This window comes from Falco rusticolus, chromosome 3 (genome assembly GCF_015220075.1).
Source record: "Falco rusticolus isolate bFalRus1 chromosome 3, bFalRus1.pri, whole genome shotgun sequence".
NCBI lineage: Eukaryota > Metazoa > Chordata > Aves > Falconiformes > Falconidae > Falco > Falco rusticolus.
The window spans coordinates 95,442,776-95,450,104 of NC_051189.1; positions in this window are offsets into that span (position 1 = coordinate 95,442,776).

The window sequence follows — 7,329 nt, forward strand, 5'->3', positions numbered from 1 at the left end:
AAAGTTAAAGCCCAGTGGAAACATTTCTTGCATGTATTGATCCAAAGCCCAGTAAAAGACAAAGGGAATGAAATGAGGGTCTTGTGCCAGGAGGCAGAAGATCCAGATCCTCTTCCGATGTTTGGAGCGTTCTGACTGGGCCTTTTAGCTTCATGTGTTTTAAAAGTAGCTTTTGGTTTATGTGCTTTTTCTGTTTGAGGGTAATCCAGTATGAGACCTCTACGACCTGGACATCAGAAGTACTGTCAGGCAACCATTTCCCCTGACTTCTGTTGTGCCAAACTGTACTGAAAATCCTATCCTGAGGCATTTTCATGTGTACCCATCCAGAAGCAGCAGATATCATGGATTACCGGGGTCTTGTCTTCTCAAGACTCAGTTTCCCTGCTTTTACATATGGTATTAAAGTATTTGTCCTATTTTTAGGCTTAATTAGTATTTTGGGGATATTTAGATTTTCTTAGATGAAAGAGCCATAATACAGAGTTACGTTATGCGAGGCTGGCAACTCCAGTCTTAAATTGACGTGATCCCACTAACTTCAGACAGAGCTATGCTGACACCCAGCTGAAGTTCCTACCCAAAGTACCTGGAGATTTGTTCAAACAAAAGATTGTTTAACATCCCCTTAGGAGGGAAGTCAATCTGCTGAAATAGAATTTCTGATTATTATTCTCTGACTTTCCCTCTTGCTTAAAGCTGCACAGAAGCCGTGGCCCTGGGATGCCAAAACCTCTATTAATATTTAACAAACTATGGACCTTTTCCTGAATAACTAACTCTTTGTTATCTAGGGTTAATAATGTTTGATAAAGTTTCCATGTCTGCCTCGGAGCAGAAGTTTGGAACAGGAGAATGAAGAGGAATGGTGCTTCTGGGAGGTCCTGAGAGGAAGGAGGAGGGAAACTTTGAGAGGGAATATGGCGTTTTGTAGAGGGTGGGTGATGGGCATCTGCTAGGGAGTCAAGTCTAGGATGGAGGAGGAGGAAAGGGGAGAAAAAAGAGGTAAGAAGCCTTCCTGTTAACTCAGTCTGTTTAAGACAGGAAAGTTTGAGGTGGTCCCGATCTTTCCAACCCCTCCAGGGGATAAGGGGATGCCCTGAGTATAAATTGAGAACCAGTTACGAAGGCAAAACTTGGATTCAAATTTAGGTGCTTTCTTCAATATTTGGCTTTTAGAAATGCTTTCATGAATGGGCTGAGGGATAAATTGGGTGACCAAGGTTGAAGTGGTGGCAGTGACCTGTCCTTGGACATCAGCAGCCTTGTCATGGAATAAGTTGTGAAGTTTCTCCTGTAGAAAGGCTGGAGGAATAGAATGGTGAAGGGCAAAGTGGGGCAGCTGGAAGCAGATTGTGCTACCAACTGGTGATCATTCTGTGTTATATAAAATGTTGTCATACGTTTTGAGGTCTAGTAGCGTGAAGACAATTTTAGCAGGGCATACTCTGGTACAAATATGAGGGGAAAAACACAGATGGAGAGGTTTGAGAACAGGACAAAGCTTTTTAGGAGTGTGAGGCTCAGAAAAACATAAAACCAGAAGTCATCCTTGGCGTGGCTATATCCATCAAATCACAAGGCAAAGACCACTCGGATGTATTCTTGTAGTGTGGAACTGGAGCATCATCTGAGATGTCAGAGGCTAAGTGGCAGTAAACTGTTATGAACATCATCCTATGGACAGAAAATACTTGAAAAAACCCACAAAGAATAATCAGCTGTCCTGCAAAGCGAGTATTTCTCCCAGGCAGAAACCAAGGCCAGTGCTTGTGCAGGGGAATGCTGTGCAAAGTTGTTATAAGGTATGTGCAGAAATTAAAAAAAAAATGTTATAAGGTATGTGCAGAAATAAAAACTATATGCAAGCGTGGCAAGGCATTGTGGCAGACTGATAGCTGCACTGTAGGAAAGGGCAATGTACTTCAGACTTGAAAAGTTGAAATAGTAACAGACTTTTCCTAAAGCATGGGGCATAAATGGCACTTACTGAATTTCTTCCACAAGCAAACGCAAGCTGGGTGAAGAACTGCATCCTTTGCATTATATTCTCTCCCCTTTAGCAGTCGCTGCAGGTGGAGTGCACCCAAGGTGCACAGATCCTCTCCCCATCCCAGCCAGGGATGTCCTGTCACCTGGGCAGGGATGGAGTGAGACATCCTCCACCCCCCAGCCCATCCTCTCCTCACACAGGAATACCCTCATCAGGGTGGTATGCACCGGCTGTTTAGCGAGGGGTCAAATCCATCTGGATGAAATTCCAGGGCTTCAGGAATAACAATGGCAGGAAGAGGGGTCCTTGAGCTGGCCCATGCCGGCCACCTGGAGCAGCACGTTGTTGACTTGTTGCCGGAGGTGCCACCCGCTGCTGCCTGATCCCTGGCTGCTCCCGACACCGTGGAGGACCGAAAGCTCACCACAAGTAGACTAAAACGCAGGAACTCCTCCGTTAATTACGAAATTATTCTATGACTGTACCGCTTGCCCAAAGCTAAACCTCCTCTTCAGCACTTTGGGAGTTCTAGGTGTTCCATGGCATGTATATTAGCAAGCGGTACGTTCCCCTGTGCTCCTTGCTTATCTCCCGCAGGAAAACCCTCCCACACCACCCCCGTGAGCGTGCTTTCCCTTACAAACCCAGGTCTCAGCTATTTTCAGTCTGTCTGAGGGCAATCACGCTGGACTGATGGCTCCTCGGAGTGTGTGAGGCAACACAGAAATAAAGGGGGTGGTGGGCTTTGCGAGCCTGTTGCTAATGTTTGATGTGACGGCGTATTTTTCATTCCTTCAGCTACTGTTTTTTTCTGTTTTGTTGAAACTCCCCATCTGTTAAGGTAGATGTGCAAATGGACCCAACCCAGGGCACGAGGCAGAATCTGGCAAGTGCTGTAGCCTGGGAGATGTTTCCCTGTCTGGTTCTGGCCTTGAGATGAGGCGGGAGGAGGAACTGGAGGGTTAGTCCAAGTTAGACAAGAGCATAAGCACATTTTTTCATTTCTAACATGCCATGCAGCGCTCCGACCGCCTGATAGCAACTGTATGGGAAAATTCCAGCTTATCAATTTGTTAAAAATGTCTTTCTCATTGGGGAATAGGAGAGTGCACTGACACGCTCAGACAGAAAATGTAGGAGTGCTTTGTGAGTGCTCTGATAATTGGGGAACTCCAGCCCCCAGCAATTAAGCAAAACAAACCAGAAACTCCTAAAAGGAAATGCATTTTTTCTGTCCGCCTATTGACCAGATCAACCCCGTTTCCATTGTGACTGTTTTGTTTGGGGGTTTTTCCCCAGCCGATGACAACAGAGTGACCTCCTGCACCATTTCCTCCAGGTCGTGTCTTTTCCCTCCACTCTGGAAGCAGCTTGCACCGGGTGGACTCGGGTGGTCAGACCTGGACCCACCTGCTGGTTTCTCTAGACGTATAGATGCTGGCTCCCCCCAGGCGGAAGTTACTACAGCTGTCCGTTCCGTGGAACATGCTTGTACGATGAGTATATAGATGTGCCACCAGGGACAGAGCTTGGGGGATGCAGGCTTTGCCTATAGACTGCTTTACGTTGCTCATGTTTTTCTCCCTTTTAAGGGATGGTCATATGGAAAACAAGCGTAACCGAGGCTCTCCCACAGCCTGGGCTTGCTGGCCCCTTGGGGTTTGATTTTTTCTTTCTCCCCCACCCCACCCCAGTGTTTGTCTATTATTCTGTGACCTTCTAACACTGCAGATCGTTTATCAAATAGCCGGTAATGGCTAAACAGAGGCCCATTAGAGCAGTCATTTGCAACGTTTTGTTAGCAATAAAAATGCTGTGGTTATTAAATATGTTGTAATTGGATAGCATTACGTGGAAATATTGGCTTCAGTATATGCCAGAATTTTAGACTGGACTATAAAAAAAATGGCTTTTTAAAATTAGCTTTCATCTGAAATAGCTGAGGTGACTTTTCTTGGCCTGCTATGTTTTTTTCTACACCTATAATTCAGGACTCCGGGTCAAAGTTGAGCTCTAAATTTGTGTCAGAGTCTAGAACTGGGACTTGGGATGACTAAGTAGACTGATGACTAGAAGCAGAAATGTAAAGGAGAACTCGAAAGTCAAACTTTCATACCATGCACAGCATGCATGTGGATTTGTCCTTTCTTTCAGGGCTTTCTTCATCAATAAGATAAATGTATTACTGATAGAAACAAGCAATCTTTATTTTATATGAGGAAATGTACAACACAGTCAACCACAATACAAAGTTCCATGTTTTATCTAAGATGCCTCTGCTGTGGCCTGGACTATTGATGGCAGAAAAGCTAAGCTGATCCTTCACTGCTATTTTTTGAACGATATGTAGGAAATAAATTCAGTTATTAAGGAGGCACTTTGAAATAACTCCCTTTTTTCTTTATTCTTTTTTTTTTATTATGTTTTTCTGCAAAGTTTTAAATTCAGTACCGACCACCCATAAGCCGCAGGCTGTGCAAATTTTGCTGTGTGCCTGCGATCCCTATGATTTGCAGCTATTTCATCTTCAAATAACGTTTTTCCCCAACCAGGAGGGGCGGCCATTTTATGTTCCCTCACAAATACTCATTCAAACTGATGTTTGTGCCTTGAGAACCAACACTGGCATAGTTGTAGTAAAAATTGAAGAAAGGAGTGGTGGGGGGAATAAAAGATGACTATTTCCGTAACTTTTTCCCTCTTTGCAACTCATTTTCTTTCTAAAATCAGAGCTGTATGAAAGCGTCATGTAAGGTGCATCGTGCAACCACCCTGCTCAAGAATAATATGCAAGTTTTAGTGATACAAGCACGTGGACAGAGTAGTCAAATATTTGTGTTTTGTTTTCATTTATGCAACAGCATAAAAACAGCTGCTTAAGTTAAACACTATCTTTTGATACAAACTTTTCCCTATAATGGGGGTGGTGGTGTTTCTGTTCCCTACCACTTTCTTATTCCTACTCCACCCACCTCCAACATTTCTACCCACTTTTTCAAGTTACCCTGCTCTTTTTGAGTTTATTTGTGCAGCACACCATCCATAAAATCACCTCTGGAGCTTGTAAGTACTTTTGCAAAGGCAGCAGTAGGAGGGCCGTGGCACACAGAATGGTTTTTGGCGAGGATGGTTTTTGGCAAGGATGGTTTTCGGTGAGGATGGTTTTCATCGAGGATGGTTTTTGGTGAAGATGGTTTTCATCAAGGATGATTTTTGGCGAGGATGGTTTTTGGCGAGGATGCTGCAGGAACAACGGCTGTTGTTTGGCAGCTGGCAAGAGGAAGGTGCCTTGCATGGGTTAGAGCCTAGGGGTTGTTCCTCAAAAGGTGGTGGCCCATTTCAAGGCATGAGTGACTCAAGGGCAAAGCCATTTGGCAACATGTGGTTTAAAGAATAATAATAATAAAAGAAGGCAAAGCGCCCCCAAAGCTCAGACCGTGGGTGGAAAGAACGTGGTCTATGAACTTTTCTTTCTTTGCTCGTGCACACAGCTGTTGGATGTGCTGAGCAGAATAACCAATTTGCTCTTTATTCTGCCTGTGGCTGGGGCTGTAGCAGCGCTGGTGGGCTGTGGGGGGGTCGGGGGGCAGAGTGGGGGCTCCCCTTTCGGCGTGGGCTCGCAGATGCGTGTGGGCAATGGCCAAAGCCCCCCCACCTCGTGCCAGCCAGGCCAGCCTGCTGCGTCGGTGGCGGGTCCCGCAATATTAATTAACACCGCTCGTGCCCTTGTGGCACCCCCTGAACGTCACCGGTGACGTTAAAATAACCCACAGCTGCAGCGTTTCCCACAGCTTGCAACAACTTGGAGTTGCGGGGGGGGGGGGGGGAAGCAGCTCGCGCTCCCCCTTGTCGCTTGTCGCGGGGGCTCAGCGGCGGGGGCGCCCGCGGGCCCCGCCAGGTGGCGCTGTGGCGCCTCGGGAGCCGCGGCCCCGCCCCCCCCGCCGCGGCCTGTGGAGACGCCGCGGAAGGAGCGCGGGGCCGGGGGAGCGTTTTGCCCCCCGTGTTGAGTCGTGGGAGCCCGGCGGCAGCGATCGCCCCGCTCTGAAGGCATCTGTGCCGCCGGTGGGAGGCAGAGGCCTCCGGAACGGGCCCGCTGCCCGCGGCCTGGCGGCAGCAACGGCCAAAACACCGGCCCTGCCGCCCGGGCACAGGCGTCCTCCGTCCCTGCCTGGCTCCGGCGCTGGGGCTGTGCCCGTGGTGGCGGCAGGTCCCGAGGCAGGGAGGGGTGATGGTGGGCCTAGATGAGAAGAGCCCAGAGTTCCTGCAGGGGTCTTGGGTGAGAGCTCCAACAGCCAGGCAGGGAGGCTGCAGCCGCCACAGGAGCGGTCAGCTCCGAGCCTGAGGACAGTCACCTCAGCCTGCGAGGGAACCATCACCTCTGATGGTCGTGCCGAGCTCAGGGATAGTCACCTCTGAGCCTGGGGATGGTCATCTCCAAGCCTGGGGAGGTCACCTCTGAGCCTGGGGTTGGTCATCTCCAAGCCTTAGAGGGAATGGTCACCTCCAAGTCTGGGGATGGTCACCTCTGAGGCTGGGGATGGTCACTGAGCCTGTGAATGAATGGTCACCTCCGAGCCTGGGGATGGCCACTCTGAGCCTGAGGTTGGTCACTCTGAGCCTGTGAGGGGAAGGTCACCTCAAAGCCTGGGGACAGTCACCTCCGAGCCTGGGGATGGTCACCCCTGGAGCACAGAGCTTGTAAGCTGGAAGCCTGAACTCCCCACAGACAGGCCCCCTGGGTGAGAGTGCTGTGTCAGAGCCAGGGGATGCTGCTACCAGAGCTTTTGATCCCGATGTGGAAGAAAAGCAGCAGAAGGAAAAACTGGTGTTTCCAAACCCAGACAGAAGTCATGGTGTGTTGTAGCACACAAACTTCTAGTAGACTAAGTGACGAATTGTGGCTTTTACCTGCCAGCTGGCAATGGCATCATCGCTAGGCAGTTCCACACCACAAACCTTAATGAACATCTCTAAATGAATTACAGGTGTGTGTTGGTATATGGAGATTTCTATCCTTCCTCCTTGAGGAACGTAGTCCTTCCTGACAGTGAAACCAGATCACCCTGCATCCTCGGAGGAGGTAGTTCTGTTTGTCTCGGGTGTAGAAAAAAGCGTTATTTTCTTATAGGTGTGCTGCTCTTTGGGTAGTGAGGGAAATCACCCTCTCGAGGTGAAAGGAACATGAAGGTTTGCTTAAATGTTTTGAGAGCATTTGAGAGAAGGTGACATTTGAAACACCATGTGTTGTTATTAAATCTTATGGCTCAGAACTATTATTGGGCCATATCCTAGAGGTTTTACTCAAAACTATGTTTTTAAACACCGATGTCTGGAAG